The sequence below is a fragment of the Mustela putorius genome, unplaced genomic scaffold (genome assembly GCF_011764305.1).
Source record: "Mustela putorius furo isolate JIRA1106 unplaced genomic scaffold, ASM1176430v1.1 tig00000596_pilon_pilon_pilon, whole genome shotgun sequence".
In the NCBI taxonomy this organism is placed as follows: domain Eukaryota; kingdom Metazoa; phylum Chordata; class Mammalia; order Carnivora; family Mustelidae; genus Mustela; species Mustela putorius.
This window is the reverse complement of record NW_025421428.1, coordinates 3,720,109-3,739,207: the sequence shown is the minus strand read 5'-3', so window position 1 is coordinate 3,739,207 and position 19,099 is coordinate 3,720,109. Positions and strand designations below refer to the sequence as shown.

General features: G+C 40.6%; 1 long non-coding RNA gene across 1 annotated transcript in view; it reads right to left on the bottom strand.

The window, feature by feature from the left end:
* The window catches only part of LOC106004018, a 58,878-nt gene extending 39,836 nt beyond the window's left edge, over positions 1–19,042 (bottom strand). The window contains exons 1-2 of the long non-coding RNA XR_001176852.2: positions 18,836–19,042; positions 14,474–14,569 (exon numbers count right to left, since the gene is read on the bottom strand). This is a non-coding gene — a long non-coding RNA (uncharacterized LOC106004018). The remainder of the gene's footprint in view (positions 1–14,473; positions 14,570–18,835) is intronic.
* Positions 19,043–19,099: the final 57 nt, after the last annotated feature.

Below are 19,099 nucleotides of genomic sequence, written 5' to 3'. Positions count from 1 at the left end.
TGCTGTTTGGGCTTTTGAGCCATACAGTCCCATTACCAACAGAAAAAGTAACAAAAACTATAAAAATGCATGGGAAAAAATGCAACCTAGTCACTAAATGATAAACAAAATCAATATCAAAACACTTTATATAAAATTGTAGGAAAATAAAAGAGGAAAAAGCGACTACATACTGTATGATTCTAACTCTAGGGCATTCTGGAAAAGACAAAGCTATCAGTGGTCGTCAGGGGATTGGAGTGGGGACGAATAGGCAGAGTGCAGAGGATTTTTAGGGCAGTGGAAATACTCTGTATGATATTACATGATATTACAACAATATATTATATGATGTTATAATGATATATTATATGATGTTATAATGATAGACATATGCTGTCATACACTTGCCCAAACCCATACGAAGTAGAGCACCAAGAGTGAACCCTGAGGTAAATTATGGACTGTGTGGGTGATTATGATACATCATAAGAGATTCATCCTTGGTAATTAATTTATTTATTAAAATAAAAATGTACCATTCTTGTGAATGGAAGAGGCTATGTCTGTGAGGGGGCAGGGAATATGGGGGAACTCTCTGTACCTTCCTCCCCCTTGTACTGTAAACCTAACAATACTCTAGAAACACGAAAATGAGAGACAAGGGGGAGGAAAAGAAAGGCAGCAAGTAGTCAGAGGGCTCCAGGCCTCATTTATATTACTGGTCAGGAAGCCAGTGTGGAGATTTTAACTCCCCTTCTCTACCCATTCAAGTTTTGGTTGTCTTTGGCAAGCATAAGCCGGGTATGGTTCTTTGCCTGATTAACTACCCCACACTTATTCCTGAGGTATCTGAGTCTGCCTTGTTTTTTGTTAGACTTAATAACTGGTATGTAAAAAGAAGCATTCCCTACCCAGCATAAGCCTGGCTTTATAGCAGTAACCCCAATTTACCTTCGATAATGAGGGCCAATCACACCGACCGACACATCTCTAGCTGTGAACTGAGTTTCTTGACTGAACACAATGTGGTTTTTGTTTTGTTTTGTTTTTTTGGTTTTTGTTTTTTTAGATTTTATTTATTTATTTGACAGAGAGAGAGAGAGAGAGATCACAAGTAGGCAGAGCAGCAGCCAGAGACAGAGGGGAAGCAGGCTCCCTGCTGAGCAGAGAGCCAGATGCGGACTCGATCCCAGGACCCTGAGATCATGACCTGAGCCGAAGGCAGAGGTTTTAACCCACTCAGCCACCCAGGTGCCCCTGAACACAATGTTTTATGAAATACAGCAATGACACCCTCCCCCCCCAAAAAAAGCATTCAGTGATTCCATGGATTACATTAATGGTAGAATTATAACAAACAGAAATGGCAAATTCAAACAGATTAAATGTCAATTTTGATGATTAAAAAATGTTTCCCCCAAGGCTTCCAGATAAAGATGGCAGATTGAACATAATAATTCAATTTCATTTCCTCTGAAATCCCACTAAAACTACCATAAAGGGATCTTTCAAAGCCCATAAAACTATAAATACAAAGACAAGGGAGATAATAGGAACAAAATCTTGCTAGCTGGAATGCAGAAAAGCACTTGGGATATAGTGGGAAAAGCCAAGAACTGAATTGATGCATATCACAGAATCTTCCAAAGGCTCAGGAACTGAGTGGACTTTTAGAAGTGGGGGATAAAGGGGCGCCTGGGTGGCTCAGTGGGTTAAGCATCTGCCCTCGGTCATGGTCTCAGGGTCCTGGGATCGAGCCCCGCATCAGGCTCTCTACTCAGTGGGGAGCCTGCTTCTCCCTCTCTCTCTCTGCCTTCCTCTCTGCTTACTTGTGATCTCTCTCTGTCGAATAAATTAATAAAATCCCTAAAAAAAAAAAAAAAAGGAAGAAGAAGTAGTGGGGGATAAAAAGAGATATTAAATAAGCATTGATAGAATGCAGTTTTGAAATACATTCCCCACCCAGAGTGTGGGCTGGATTTAGTGACTATCTTCTAAAGAATAGCGTAGGGAAAGGGAAACAGTAACTAGAGAACCCTGAGACACCAACCTAGCCGAAGTGCTCAAAGGTTAACATCACCGTCCTTAGTCATGTTGATTCCGGGCACCCCTGACATGATGCAGCTCATCCCTGTGGTATTTTCCCCCCAAAATGCATATTCCCAGTCTAATCACGGCAAACCTAATGGAAGGACAGCCTGCAAAACACCTGACTGTGCCCTTCGAGACTGTCAAGGTCATGAAACAAGGAAAGACCAAACAGTCACAGATTGGAGACCAAGGGAACATGATGACCAAAGGCAATCTGATATCCTGCAACAGGAAAAGGACATCATGGAGAAACTGGTGAGATCCAAATAAAGTCTGTGGTTTTGTGAACAGTGTCATCCTCCTCTTAATCAAAAGAGATGTTACCATAGGAGAAGCTTGGGGGAGAATATACAGCAACTCCATAATACCATCACTTTTTTTTTTTTTTTTGTAAATCTAAAATCATTTCAAAATAAAAGGATTTTTAAAAGACAAAAATGAGAAAAGGAGGTAAGAGTTCTCATTCCCAAACAAGACGAAACCAGAGAGGGAGACAAACTGTAAAAGACCCTTAATCTCAGGAAACAAACTGAGGGTTGCTGGATGGGAGTAGAGTATCAGGGATGGGGAGGCTAGGGAATGGACATGGGGGAGGGTATGTGCTATGGTGAGTGCTGTGAATTGGGTAAGACTGATGATTCACAGACCTGTACCCCTGAAACAAATAATACATTATATGTTAATAAAGAAAATTTAAATATAAAAACAGGGGCGCCTGGGTGGCTCAGCGGGTTAAGCCTCTGCCTTCGGCTCAGGTCATGATCTCAGGGTCCTGGGATCGAGTCCCGCATCGGGCTCTCTGCTCAGCAGGGAGACTGCTTCCTCTTCTCTCTCTCTCTGCCTGCCTCTCTGCCTGCTTGTGATCTCTCTCTGTCAAATAAATAAATAAAATCTTAAAAAAAAATAAAAACAAAATCTTAACCTGGGCGTCGGTGAATGGGGGAGTGACCCCCACAAAAACACTACTGTAGGAGGGACCCCTGCATACAAATGCTAAGACAAATAGACCTGGGCGTCGGGAAAAAAGAGGCCCTACAGTCAAATAGATTGACCATTAGGTACACCCAAGACCCAGCACTCGGTGACAGCACAGTGCAGTCTAGAACCTTAGATGTTTCATTCTGTGACGCTATCTTCATTTAGGCTTCAGGGAGACGCTTCTCCACTTCTCTTGTGCTTGTCTTCCTTTCTCCTTGAAGTAAAAGGTGACTGTCCCTGAACGCTCTGTAAGTGTGTGGGTTGTGCCTCTGTTGTCAGAGACAGACTTTGCTAGAGAGAGGATGTGTGGAGTAGGAGCACTTTGGTAAAAGAAAATACAAATTAACTAGAGTAACAAATCCTTCCTCTCTGAGAGCATGAATGAAATAGATACTTGCATTTTAAAGGCTCTGAGTATCGAAAATCTACTTTTTTTAAACCTCATTTTAGATTCCACTTGGAGAATTCAGTGATATTCACTAATTAGCATACTGTTCGACACTGCTACACAGAGCAGATGAGCAACATTTTGTAGGATTAAATAATTCATATTATTCTTAAATCTGTATGTCTAGAAGTAATATGTGTGAAGCAAGCTATGCATATTTTACACTGACAGATGGATACTAATTCTAGAATTGTAATTACTTTCACTTTTATAAAGCATTGATACAATTTAATTAAATTTTCAAAATATATAGCTAAAAATTCCAGCTTTAAATATTTTATTTAAAATTTTTGTTTTTATTGACTATCATCAGTCTCTTACCTTTTAGTTTTAATAGGTTATCTTGAATGTTTTAAAAGAAAAATACATAAAGCCTACAATGACCCAAGAAAGGTCTAATGTGATGTTATTGTCAATAAATCAAATTTTATGTGACATTTCAGGGTAATATTTTTGCTGAAATTAAGAAAAAGAAAAATCATAGCAAAGAACATAATCATTTATTAGTTTGGCAAGCCTTTAGTTTACTATTCAGCCAAACATCACTAACTCTCAGACATATGCAATTAAAAATAAAATTCAGGTGCCTAATAATTCACAGCCTTTCAGTCATATAAAAACCACAGACTAAGATAATTTTCAGTTTTGTTGTGAAGGTATTTATGTCAACTCAAAGGAAGAAAAGAGAGTTTATTTTATAGCTTGATTTATAACTTTTAAATATTTACACATGTGGTGTGTGGGCCTCCGTCAGCATTTATCCTGGGACACATAAAATTATGCTGAAAAGCAATTTAAATCAGTAACTGGTATAAAGAAAAATAAGAAATTTTTAAATAAGCAATTTTAGGGGCACCTGGGTGGCTCAGTGGGTTAAAGCCTCTGCCTTCGGCTCGGGTCATGGTCTCAAGGTCCTGTGATCGCACCCCATACGGGGCTCTCTGCTCAGCAGGGAGCCTGCTTCCCCGTGCCCCTCTCTGCCTGCCTCTCTGCCTACTTGTGATCTCTGTCTGTGAATGGATAAATAAAACCTTTAAAAATAAATAAATAAGCAATTTTAATCTCAGAAAAAAGCACAAAATAAGAAAAGAGATATGCTTGTAATACATTATATTTGACTATGCATAATATTGGCATAGGTATAGTGTAAATACTGAACATTCACTCAACCAAAAATTATGTTGAGAGGATTGAGTCGGGAAGCAGAGAGGATGGCAGGATGAGAGATAAATCCTCCGCTCTCATAAGGAAAGTCATTATTTAAGATCTAAGATTGCTATTCCCCACTCCCCACAGCAGAAGAGATCCACTGTGACATATGTGTCAACAGAGAACTGGCAAAGAACCTACAGGCACAATGTCAAGTGCAGAACCCAGAACGGCCTACTGTTGCTAGTAAACCGAGCCCTCAGCAATGGCACAGACCAGGGCAGCCTTGAAGACAAGAAGTCCATGTTGCTGAAGCCCATGCATAGCCTCTACCACTGACACCGTGGCTACTGTGTTGACAAGTCCATTCAGCAAGCACCGGGCTGGCTGGAGACAAAAGACAACTGGCATCTACAGAGTAAGCCATCTCGAACATCCTAGTGTCAAGAAGTTCTTCTGCAGAGGAGAATTTCTGCTGAGCATTTCATGAAAGCGAGAGGGATTAGAGGAAAGAAATCTAGGGAGTATTTGCTTTTTATCTATTTTTAAAAGATTTTATTTATTTATTTATCAGAGAAAGAGAGAGCACACAGGCAGGGGGAGCAGTGGGGGGAGGGAGAAGCAGGTTCCCTGCTGAGCAGGGAGCCCGACATGGGGGTCCCATCCTAGGACACTTGGGATCATGACCTGAGCCAAAGGCAGGTGTCTAACCGACTGAGCTACACAGGCATCCCAATTTTTAATCTATTTTTTAAATTCTTACTTTATTTATTCCTATTTTAGAATTCTTTTTATCTGTTTTTTAAAAATTCTTAGTAATAAGAAATAGTCACATATCATTCCTATGACCAAAAATAAATTTTCATGAATTAACTATGGTAAAACCTTCCTGAGATGTGATTATCACATTCACCCTGCTACGTGATGACCATGCCTACTATTTATTCATTTCTGTCAAAAGGCTCTGCCACCCCCACAAAGATTATAGCTCTCACTCCATATGAGGCTCTATCCGTCAGCATTCTCAGCCTAGAAAGGGCAGCCAGTGGAGTGCTTTTTAAAGACTCTCATACTTCCTTCACAAACCCATTCCTTGTGGCAAAACTAAACTGAGGGTCTTTTGGAATCTATCACGGGACCAATGAGGGGCTCACAGGCAGTTTGCATGACAGATGGAACCCCGCCCTTCTATACCTAAAATTTTTTATCCTTTCTTTTAGACCAAATTCTTTCTGGCTCTTCAGTGTTATTTGGGACAGGCCAGCTCAGTGCCTCGTTGGAAGTATGGCTGACTGCCCAAGGAACCACAGTGGCTGCAAGCACAATCTTATTACTTTGGCTTAGTCTGAAAATTCCATTTCCATTTTCCTAGTCAAGAACCCTCAAATGCATTCTGCCAATATTCCTCCCAAACAAGCAAATTCCTATCATTCTTGTAGATGTTAACACTCAACTATGGATGTGCCACAACTGAAAACTGTTTCAGATAAATCTAGGAGTTTGGGGTTCTCTAAGGCTTGGTTTCTGTCATATATCGCTATTCAAGTTGTCAAGACCCCTCTCCTCCCTAATCCAGCTTAACCTACCATTCATGAAAAATATATGGCCAGGTATTTGAATTCAAGTACTCAGGTAATTTACCAAACCACAGAATCAATCTTCAAATTTGGTTTTCAGATACCTCAGTACTATGACTATAAGCTAGAAAAGACTTTTTCCAGACCATCCCATAAAGGCTTGAATGTCATTCTACTAGGGCAATATTTTTGCAATTTGTGCATATCATCTGCTTGCTTTAAATCATCCATGCCATTAAAGGCATCCATCAGGGTTGAATCACTCCTCTTCCCCTTTAAATTGGTCTATGGCAATAGTTATCTGGTTCCCCAGAACTTCCTCTTCAGGGAGCACACAGTCTAATACGACCATACACGATAAGTTGATTAGCTATTTTGCCATTTCATAGTACAGAATGCTACCTTATCATCCCAGAATATGAAAGGAAGTCTCCGCCTTTTGCCTGCTCTCTACATTATTACCATTTCCCTGAAGCTGTGTTACCCTCAATCCTCTCTCTGGAACCACTAGACAGTAAACTCCATGGAGGGACTATGTCTGTCTTATTAATCAGTATATCCCCAGCATCTAGGCTGTATCTGACACATAGTAGGCACCTAGTTAATATTTAACAAACTCATTAATAAAACCAAATGTCAATTCCTCTAAGAAATGTTATTATAGTGCTTATTACATGTTTTTCCTTCTGGGTTGAGTCTCTCAATACAGAAACCTATCTTGATCTTGGGATTATAGATTTGAGCCCTATGTTAGGTATAGAGATTATTTTTTAAAAAGAAACAGAGGGGCCTGGGTGGCTCAGTTGGTTAAGTGTCCAACTCTTGATTTCAGCTCAGGTCATGATCTCAGGGTAGTGGGATCAAGCCCAAGTAGGGCTCTGTGCTAAGTGTGGAGCCTGCTTGGGACTCTCTCTCTCACCCTCTGCCACACTCTCTCTCTCAAATAAATAAATAAATCTTTAAAAAAAAGAAAAAAAATAACAGAAACCTAATAACAAAGACATCTAGTAAACTAGTAACAGAGGTACAGGAAAGACTTCAAACTGCATATAATGAAACCACTGTCTCTACTACCACCATCAAAGGAGATACTGTGAAATAACTGAGAGCTTAAAAACTTACAGGCTCATCTGCATAGGAACACGGAAAAGCTGAAACAGCTTAGGTTGCTAACACCTATAGAACTGGTCTCCTAAGAGATAAACAAATTACTTTCATCCCTACCCAAAAAAAAAAAAAAAAAGCCCTTTTGGAAACAGCCTCTATTTCTTTTTATATCATTATAATAAAAGAAATTCCTTCAAATTTAAACTCATTAGATACGAATGGGTATTCTTTATAAACATAACCATTACATCTGAAAATGTTAAGAGGCTGGCTTTTAATAATCCATGTACTTGTTAGGGCAAATCAATTCAATGAAGTTTCTGTTTTTCTAATATCAGAGATTTTCCAGGAGAGGAGTGTAGGTAATTTTGGTGCAAAGAGAGCTTTGATGGGGGAAAAAAAACCATGCTTGGATTGGGGCAATGTGATAATCAGAGTACATTAGCACCACACAGTATGAAGGAGAGGAAAAGCAGGTAAGAACATCAAAAGGATGCTAAGGACAAAATACCCCAATTTACAAACCACCTCCAGTTGCGTCAAGACTTAGAACAAAAAAATCTTCCTCTTGTTTCTGCACCTCACCACTTCCTTTGTCTCCAGTTAGTGCTGCTGTTTATCTGCTTCTAAATGAGGGGTCACAGGAAGGATTCTGAGAGGCTTCTTTTGAACATGAACTCCACTAAATACGACTACTATGCTGTTCAATTTTCTTACAGTCAGAAAACTGTGCATACCCAAGGCTCCGACTGGTACTACTGAGGCAACAATGAACTTTCTGCCACTTTGGAAGGTCTAGAATTCTCAGAAAAGCCTTGTGATGATTTCAACACCTGAATAAATTACCTGACAGAGAGCTAAGAACAGTTCAGTGAGTGCATATGGAGCATAAAACTAATTAGCCTTGCTCAAGGGGAAAAAAAAGTCACTGACACAACCAAACACTTTAATTAATTATCATATTGCCAATCTATAAAAATACGGTAGCTTTTACACTTAAAAAAATAAAAGTTCCACTACACTGAATTAGAACCAGTTTGTTCAATTTGTGACTACTTTAATTTTATCACTTTTTGAGGAAGTTTGTATAAACTTACTCTTTCGTTTTATGATGGGCAGATTATAACACAGACTATTTGCCATGATTTAGTGTACGCTGTCTTTTTTTTTTTCAATATTTTATTCATTTATTTTTCAGAGAGAGAGATAGCACAAGTGGGGGAGCGTCAGGCAGAGGGAGAAGCAGGCTCCTTGCTGAGCAGAGAGCTTAATGTGGGGCTCGATCCCAGGACCCTGGGATCATGACCTGAGCCAAAGGCAGATGTTTAACTGACTGAGCCGCCCAGGCAACCCATCACGTCCTGTCTTTTCTTTTCTTTTCTTTTTTAAAGATTTTATTTATTTGTCAGAGAGAGGGAGAGAGAGCGAGCACAGGCAGACAGAATGGCAGGCAGGGGCAGAGGGAGAAGCAGGCTCCCTGTCGAGCAAGGAGCCTGATGTGGGACTCGATCCCAGGACGCTGGGATCATGACCTGAGCCGAAGGCAGCTGCTTAACCAACTGAGCCATCCAGGCGTCCCACGTCCTGTCTTTTCATTTTCTTTTTAGTCTATGAACAGTTGGTTAATCATAAAAACAGATCTCAACCCAGAAATCATTCTCAACTTCTTTCCTTCTGATAGAAAAAGTTTGCATTTCTCCATCAAGAAACCAATGTTTGGAGGAAATGTGGAGTAGCTAAAAAAGTCACTTTGTTCTTATATTTTTTAAAAAAAGGCTAAAAGTGAAAGGAAAATGGCAATCACTATTTCCTTAATTCCTCTATATGGTTTGACTAACTTTTAGTAACCACAGCTCCTATGTTCAGTACAGATTAAAGGAAACCTTATATGTATATAGACCACTTTAACTTTTCAGGGGATATAAATTCTATCAGGAATAAAATGTGGATTTAATCTTTACTTGAATCTCTGTGTTTCCCATAAAAAGAAATCACCAGGCACTGCATAGAAGAAGACCGGAAGACATGAACATATATATCATATCTGTGATGAGGAAACTGGGCGGGCAACCATTGTGGGTTTCTAGGTTCCCTCAACGAGCCAACTAGTATCTTTAAAGTTCTCTTTCAACCTGAGCTACCTGCCATCACCTCTATACAGCACTTCAAACTCTAGACATCACTTTCTCCTTTGAGCTTCCTTTGCCTAAATAAGACCCTTTCTTTTTTTTTTTTTTTTTTAAATAAGACCCTTTCTTGGACATTTTCTGTTCTTGGTAAGATAGAGCGCTTTTTCTCAGATTACCGCAGACCAAGGGGAAGGTGGGATCACAGTAAGTCTCCCTACACTATAGGTCTCTGACACTGACTCCGCCTCCACAGGCATATGAAGAGGCAGTTTCTCTGCTGAATGGCTCTGAGTGCCCCAACCGCTGGTTCATGGATGCTCTACAGAAGGAGCTGCCTGGTTACCTGTTTGCCGGAGACATTGTACTCTTCTGCTAACGGTTTTCCCTGGTGCTGCTAATGAACCAAACAGGGGCCAGGCTACCATGCCCATTGATGGCTCTACAGCTACTGGGACCCACCAACAGGGACCAGTGCTGATGGAACTGCCAGCATCTGTGCCATGGATCCTGTCCTTTGACCATTCCAAAGCCTGGCCACTAATGCTGCTCATGTTTCTGCTGTTGATGATACAGCCACTGTAATTTGTACACCATTTTTCTCTTTAGCTACCACGTTTTATCATTGTGAGTTGCAAAGCTGTGCCATAGAACTATATGCGGAAGCCTCCGCTATACTCAAACCATTTTTTTGCTACAATGCGAGTTGACCGTCCTTAAATCAAATATGGGCTCCTGAGAAGTCTTCTTTATTTTAAATAATTACATATTTACTCTGCCTTTTTAGGAAAAACTTAATTCTTCTCCAGTTGATTAAAATTTTAAAAAAGCTCTTCTTTATTGAAGAGTGCTAGATAATGATAATAGATGTAGTAGGAATAATAAAATCAGAAAATCACTGTCTGATAACCCCCACCCCCCAATAAAATAATTGATTCAGACAACAATTACCAGTGGGTGACAAAAAAATTAGCAAATGAAACAAATACAGCAAAATGCTAGCACTTACTGAATTAAGTAGTGGGTCAATCCTTTCAATGTTCCATGTGATTGAAATTTTTTCAGTAAAAAGTTGGGGCAGGGGTAAAAGTCTCCCTTGATTTACAGTGAGGTGGGTCTCTTTCACGAGGATTGGTATTGCCTTAGGTACAAAACCCTGGAGTCAGTTAGGCATGCCCAAGATATACTGACTTCCACAGTAAACACACTTTAAGCCTGAGCTAAGAACCAAGCTAGGCTGACTCATAATTTTGGTCCAGATGCCTCTTTCCCATCCTCTCAGTTCTGTTTCAGAGCTGTTTCCACTTCCCATGTGTTTTAAGAGCAACGCCTGAAAACAAATATGAGTCTACAACCGCAGAGTCACAACAGAGGGCACGCTGGAACCATCTGGGAAGCTTTATCAAAGTACACGCATCCAGAGCCTGACCCTTTGATGTTTCAGTTCACTAGTTCTTGGGTGGGGCCCAGGCATATGATTTTGAAAAAGTCTCCAGATAACTCTGCTATGACTATCTGAAACAGAGAGGTGTTTCTTTGAAACTATATGTAGGCTTTTACCTGAAGAATCTATATACAGGAGAAGGGATAAGGGCAGATTTAGAAATGGAAAAGATAAATATCAAATTAGGAAGCCCAGAAAGTTCAAATTATTGGTGTGGTAGTCATTAATGCTGCTCACTGATGTCTAATTCTCCTCTTTCCTGAACCTCCAAAACTGCACTTTCCCCTTCTTACTTAAAGTTGGACCCCGGGGGGCGCCTTGGTGGCTCAGTGGGTTAAAGCCTCTGCCTTCAGTTCAGGTCATGATCCCAGGGTCCTGGGACAGAGCCCTGCATCAGGCTCTCTGCTCAGCAGGGAGCCTGCTTCCTCCTCTCTCTCTGCTTGCCTCTCTGCCTATTTGTGATCTCTGTCAAATAAATAAAATATTTTTTAAAAAATAATTTAAAAAAATAAAGTTGGACCCGGCCATGTTACTGGCTTTGGCCAATGAAATAGAAACAGTAGTGTCACGTGTCACTTCCAAGCAGATGTCTTCAAGACACAGTACACAAGTCACCACATCCCTTTTTCCTGCCTTGGTGATGGTGGAAGTGTGTCGAGATGGATTAAAGGAGATAACTGGGTAAAACAATATGATTTCTGGCATATAACAGGTATTTAAGACACAGTATCTATTATATTTCAGTAGCTAATATGTCACTCCTTGGCCTCTCCTATAAATGGAGACTAAGCAGTATGGGAAAAGATAACAAAAATAAATACTTGTCATGACCTATGTGAATTCAGTACCGTAAAAAGATAGGTAAGACAAATACAATAATCAATCCTACATTACTATGCTTACATTACTTAATAGCCAGTGTTGACTTCTTAAAATGGGTTTTTGAAAATAAAGATACAGTGTATCAGCAAATGACACTTATAAAATTCCCAAGGATGTAATAACTGCATCCAGGAGCTCCAAGGCCATTATGTCTCAAGGTCCAAGAAAAAAAAAGACTTCAAGGGTAGTGAAAGGTATTTTCTGCTCAACTAGTCACAAATGATACACAGGGATTGATATAGTTCAATAAACTGATGTTCATATATTAGTTGATAAACTATATAAGATAATACCATATTTGATGTGAAAGTCTTTGCTCTGGGTCTTCTATGTGTTTATTTAACTTCCCCTTTTCTTCTGCTTCCTTATGTAATAACATAAGAGTACAAGTACAGATTTTCTACATAGACAATATTCTGCAAATGAAGAGTTCTATTTTCTCCCCAATCTGCACACCTTTGACTTCCTTTTCTTGTCTTATTCCATTAGCTAGGGCTTCTAGTATGATGTTGAAAATGAGGGATGATGAGAGTCATCCTTGCCTTGTTCCTGATCTTAGAAGGAAAGCTTCATGTTCTTCACCATTAAGCATACCGTTCGCCTTAGGCTTTTGTACATCTTCCTTACTAAGTTAAGGAAGTTCGCCTCAATTCCTAGTTTACTGAGAGTTCTTATGATGAATGACTATTGGGTTTTGCCAAATCCTTTTTTTGATCTACTGATATAATTTTGTGATTTTTCTTCTTAAGTCTGTTGATGTAAGAGAGTACATTAACTGATTTCCAAATGTTGAACCATTTTACATATAGCTGTGTGTGTGTGTGTGTGTATCTTTTTTTTTTGAGAGAGAGAGAGAGAGCATACATATGGTGGGGGGGCAGGGCAGAAGGAAAGGGAGAGACAAAATCTTAAGCAGGCTCCATGCTCAGCATGGAGAGCAATGCAGAGTTCAATCCCACAACCCTGAGATCATGACCTGAGCTGAAATCAGGAGTTGGATACTCAACTGACTAAGCCACCCAAGCACCCATTCTTTTTATACCTAGGCCTGGTATTTTAGGTCATGCCTTCTATTTTAGGTCATTTATTATCAGTTCAATTTCTTCAGTGGACATAGGTGTATTGAGATTGTCTATTACATGACATTTTGATAGGAAGAGTTCATTCCATCCCTTTTGTTAAGATCTTTCAGGGACTTCATATTTACCTTCTAAGTTTGGCATGTACCTTTTAGTCTGCTGTCATTTCTTTTAACATTCCAACTTTCTGAATATCTTACTACTCTTACTACTTGCATTTTCTGCAAAATATCAAGCTCTGTCATATGCCTACGTATGCATAAGGACTTTTCTGTGTTCCTAAAGTATCCTTTTCTAATTTGTATTTATCCTACTAAACTCAGCTTTCCATAGAAGCCTTTCCTGATATCTCCCGGTAATTTACCTGCCCCATTCATCTTCTACAATAGAAAAATGAAATTGTCCTTTAAAATTATAAGGAAAAAAACAAGAGTTTAAAGTTATTTTAAATTTTCAATGTAATTCAAGATGTACAATGAAATAAAGTATAAAATACTGACCTGGTTGTAGATTGTTTCCTTTATAAATTCAGTATCAAAAACAGATAGACACATTTTGACACAGCATATCAACAATGATATAAACACCGAACAATAAAATATCATTTCAAGATAAACGTTAAGTCTATATCAAGACTGAAGGCAAACTCTAGTACTCATTTAGGTATACTTAGATGCTTAGATATATCACTTTCTTAGAAGTGTTTGTATATGAAACATTTGAGTCTTTTGTTTATTTTTATTTTTCCGAATGGTTAACAGCTTAAACTCTTGAGTTATACAGACTTGGGGTAGACACCAAATTACATTCTGTGAGACCTTGGGCAAGTGATTAAACCATCTCAATTTCCTTATGGGATAAAAATAAATAGTAACTAGTGGCGATGGTAACATTACTTGAATTATTAAAAATAATGTCATTATATAGGCCTCTCTTTCCCTCATGTACGGTGTTTGAAAAAAATTTTGTTTTACCATGAGTCCTAGTACCCTGCAAATAATAACCCATTGAACCCCTCCTCTAACACCATTTTTCCTTACTTTTTTATAATTGCCAAAACAGTAGAATATGGGCTAGATGGAGCAACATTTCAAGTAGAGTAATCATTCTGAGTCAGAAACTTTCCTTTTAGTCATTTTTAAAAATAAATCATGTCTAGAAAAATAATTGCTCATAATTATAGGTCCCCTAGACACACTTTGTAGGGAAACATAAATGGTTTTGAGTATTTCAGAGATGTGGATGTGAGAAGACAGGTAAGACAAAGATTTGGATCACCATCCTCATATGTGATATTATGTGCTAAAATGTGTTCTCCGAAAGTCCATACATTGAAGTCCTAACTCCCACCCCCAGGACCTCAGAATGTAACTGTATTTGAACAGGGTCTTCCCCCCACCCTTCCTACCCTTTTTTTTTCTTTTTCTTTACCTTTTTTTTTTTTTTTTTTTTTGAGACAGGGTCTTTAAAGAGGTAATTAAGGTAACATGACGTCATTAGGGTGGGTCCTAATCCAACATAACAGGTGTCCTTGTAAGAAGAGGAAATCTGGATACAGATGCATACAGAGAGAAGATAATGTAAAAACACAGGAAGAAGATGGTACTTACAAGTCAAGGAGAGAGGCCTGGAACAGATTCTTCCCTCAGGCTCCTTAGAAGAAACCACCTCTGCTGACTCTTGATCTTGGACTTCTCACCTCCAGACTGTAAGAAAAATAAACTCTGTTATTTATTTATTTATTTATTTATTTATTTATTTATTATTTAAAGATTTTATTTATTTATTTGACAGAGAGAGACACAGGAAATACCTGCAGGGGGAGTGGGAGAGGGAGAAGGAGGCTTCCCACCAGGAAGGGAGCCCAATGTGGGACTCAGTCCCAGGACCCAGGGATCATGACCTGAGCTGAAGCCAGCCAGCTCTACCTAACAACTGAGCCACCCAGGTGCCCCTAAACTTCTTTTACTTAAGCCATCCAGCTTGTGGTACCTTGTTGTGTAAGCCCTAGCAAGCTAATACCTGTAGAAAGGATTACTATAGCATATGCTCTACGAGGCAGGGAATTTTTGCCCTTTTTTGTTCATTGATGTATCCTAAGTACCTAAAGCAATGCCTGGCATATAATAGGTGCTCAGCAAATATTTGCTAAGTGAACTTCTTAATAAATAAAAGCAGATTAATAAAATCCTTCCTATAGATGCTCGGTTAAATACCATCAATGTTTCAGTAATACTTTTTGTTCTCATAATACTTGAGAACCTGAACTCAACTCTATGTTTAATTGGTCTGCTGCCACAGCCCAGATATATAAAATCCTCTGGTGAAACTCTTGGTATGATTCAATTCCAGGAATAATTTCTTATAGACAAGAGCTAATAAGATTAAAAAATGCTGCTGCAATACAATACATGTGAATTAGTCCACATAGAGAAACAGACCAAACTTGTTAGTCCTATCCTGGGGAAAATACCACAGACAGACGGAACTTGCTGGTATTTGCTGTTCCCTGAAAAGGATCTGACTAGCCGATTTCACTAAAGGCATCGAGAACAGCCTGGATTCACAATTTAAAGGAAAAAATAAATAAGGATCCTCCTGTTGTTTTCATTAAAGCATGTCTTGTGTGGATACAGGAAAAAGACAGATTAAATTTCCTCTGACTTATTCAATTATATGACTTCATGGTGGATGTAAGTCTTTAAACCAAATCCATGTCTTAATATCATCACTATCACCATCAATCGATACTTAGTATAGTTCCCTGAATATGCTAGGGAAATAACAGCAAAATAAAACATAAAAGAAATATGGCATCTATATTCTCATTCTAACTTATATGCACATATCCTTTAATAACAACTGAAACAAAAAAGTCACCAAAATTATAATAGTTCTTGATGTGGGGAACAAAGGCAAAAGAAAAAAGTTAAATTTCTTTACAATTTACAGTTCACTGACAAGTCCTTTGGATTGGCAGAGTGACCTTCCTCTAGAAACTCAACTGTTTTTATGTTAATACTCTGCAAAAGGCAAAAAACAACCCTCAATTAAAATTATTCCAACCTAGGGGCACCTGGGTGGCTCAGTTGGTTAAGTGACCGCCTTTGGCTCAGGTCATGATCCTGGAATTATGGGACTGAATCCCACATTGAGTCCCACATCCGGCTCCCAGCTCTGCGGGAATCTGCTTCTCCCTTTGACCTTCTCCCCTCTCATGCTCTCTCACACTCACTCTCTCTCTTAAATAAATAAATAAAATCTTAAAAAACAAAACAAACATTATCCCAACCTCCAGGACCCTATAAGTATACTTCAACATATAAAAATTCCTTTGGGAACTTCCTTTTTTTTTTTTTTTTTTTTAAAGATTTTATTTATTTATTTGACAGAGAGACATCACAAGTAGGCAGAGAGGCAGGCAGAGAGAGAGAGAGAGAGAGGAGGAAGCAGGCTGCTCCCTGCTGAGCAGAGAGCCCGATGCGGGACTCGATCCCAGGACCCTGAGATCATGACCTGAGCCGAAGGCAGCGGCTTAACCCACTGAGCCACCCAGGCACCCCTGGGAACTTCCTTTTATCTTAACTCCCCCAAGATAAATGTTAGCAAGCATCCTCCAAGCATATGGCCCATTGATATACATCTGAAGGGTCTCATGACTAAGATTTTACTAGACAGTAATAAGTGACCTTTTCCTAACAAGAGCTAGCCCCTCGAGGTCCTAGAAACCTTGCTTCCAAAATTCCCTAGAGACTTGTACACACACACTATAGAGACTTACACTATCCCTAACCACCTCCTGACTTGAAAGTATATCATCAGTCCCCCATCAGAACCCTAGTGCAGCTCTTTCTGCCCACTGGGTCCTGTCCCTGTTTTTTAATAACACCATCTTTTTGCACCAAAGACAGCTGAAGAATTCTTTCTTGACCATCAACTTCAAATCTCAACATCTTTCCTACATCACATTTATAAAGAATATGCATGAGAAAGCCAGAACACACGAGTTTCATGGGCAGACAAAATTCAGCATTTTAAAATCAAAATGTGGAAACATCATCCAGAAGATAACTTAAAAATCAAGTCAAAACTTTTTCTTAGTTCTCAGTCAGTGCTTGGGCCAGGAATTAGCTCCCCAACTGATGCAATCTGAAACCAAAGCCAAGAAGTGTTTACCTAAGTCTTTGTCCCAAAGGGAGAGAAGCTTCTTTTCTAAGTCTCTAGGAGTGATGCTGCTGGGATTGCTTTGAGACTTGAGCAAATGTAGCAAGTAGGAGTACAAACATCAAAATCACTTTGAAACACTTCCTTTTCCAGCAAAGTGAAAGCCAGATAGCTTTTCATGATATGCAATGTGTAATCAAGCCCTCCTCTACTGAAGGATTTAATTAGCTGGTGGTGCATTTGCTCCTTTTTCCTGGGAACCACAGCATAAACAGGAAGTACATGCCTCTGGGGCTTATTGGTTGCGGAATGGAAAAAATGAAGCTGTGGATTCTCTCAAAGATGATTTAGAGAGGAAGAATCATTAAATTACTGTACTCCTCTCCTTATCTTCTCCAGGAGGCTTATAAACCAAACGAATGCACAAGCTGTACTCCACAGGCAGGAAAATACAAACAGTTCTTTGCCCTTGTGTGACGGGAAGTCAACTTTACAGCTCTGTGTCAGGTTTTTATCACATACTCGGGTCTGCATCCCAGAGCAAAGATGATCAGCCACTGTCTTAACACCTGTGAGAACCGTGTGTGCTCCAGTTTCCATCCTGACAGCCACAAGGCTCTGGAGCTAAAACCAGAAAGTCGATCATTCCATATTAACCAAACACCACAGTGTTAGGTATTAAACAACCAAACGCTGAGCCTATTAAAAAGAAGAACAATGTATTCCCCACAAGGGAGATCCTTGTGTTAACCGACTAGCTCTGCAGCTTGACTGCAGTGGTAGTTTTTCCCATCTACCCATGTGATACAAGGGCACAGAACTACACACAAACCTTGGGCTGCTGTCCATGTCCAGGCTTTGATAACTTACTAGTGAAGTAAGGTTGAACTATTGGGGGAAAGTGGGTTGAGGGTACCTCTCTGCACACTCTTTGCAACTTCTTGTGATATCTGCACTTATTTCGAAATAAAATGTTTTTAAAAGTGGACCTTCCGGGCACCTGGGTGGCTCAGTGGGCAAAAGCCTCTGCCTTCGGCTCAGGTCATGATCCCAGGGTCCTGGGATCGAGCCCCGCATCGGTCTCTCTGCTCAGCAGGGAGCTTGCTTCCTCCTCTCTCTCTGCCTGCCTCTGCCTACTTGTGATCTCTTGCTCTCTGTCAAATAAATAAATAAAATCTAAAATAAGTAAATAAATAAAAGGTGGACCTTCTTGGGTACATCAACATACTTTGAACACTTCGCACTTGGACAAGTCATGGAGAATACAACATAGCCTGCCTGGTTTCAAGTGTAAGGCTTCCGGCCGCCACCCAACAGAGGGCTTGGGGCTGGGAATACCCTTTTGGATGCTTTGCCTGGGACTCCCTTTCTGACCTGCCCTGTCTCAAATTTAGGTCACACCTCAACGCCCACCTCCTCAGGGAGCCCTTCTCTGCGCCCCCTAACTAAAGTCGGTGCCCTCTGCTCTTCTGGGTACCTCGGTCCCTTCACCGTGTTCTTCGTACGTGTAAAGATCTGGTAGTTTGTCGCCTGTCTCGCCCCTCGCCTATGAGCTCCACGAGGGCTGGCCCCGCGTCTGCCCCCGCGCGCGCCGGAGGCTGGTGGCAGGTGCACGGAGGAGTTTGTTGAATAAACGCCCCTCACTGGGATTCACTCCCTCGGGCTCGAGGGCATCGCGTCGCTTCCTCCCCCTCGCACCCACTGTCCCTCTCAGCCCCTGCGGCCCTCAGCCACACACACGTGCCCCTTCGCCTCCTCGCCTTCCCTCGGACCCCACCAGCCCAGGGAGGGCGCCATTTTCCTCTTACTCGTCTGCCCTGAAGCCTGCTCTCCCTCGCGAGCACCTTCTCCTCAGGTCACCTCCTCAGCCCCCTCCTCAATATCTCCCCGCTCCCGGGTGCCCGCCCCTCCCTTCCGGTGCAGCAGCTGGGCCCGGCCCCCAGCCTGGGGCCTTCCAGCCCTTCGGACCACGCCCCTCAGACCAGCGGGGTCGCGCGGGAGGCGCGCACCCCGCGGCCGCTCCGGAGGGGCGGGGGGTGGGCGGGGAAAGGGGGCGTGTTCCTTATAGTCGT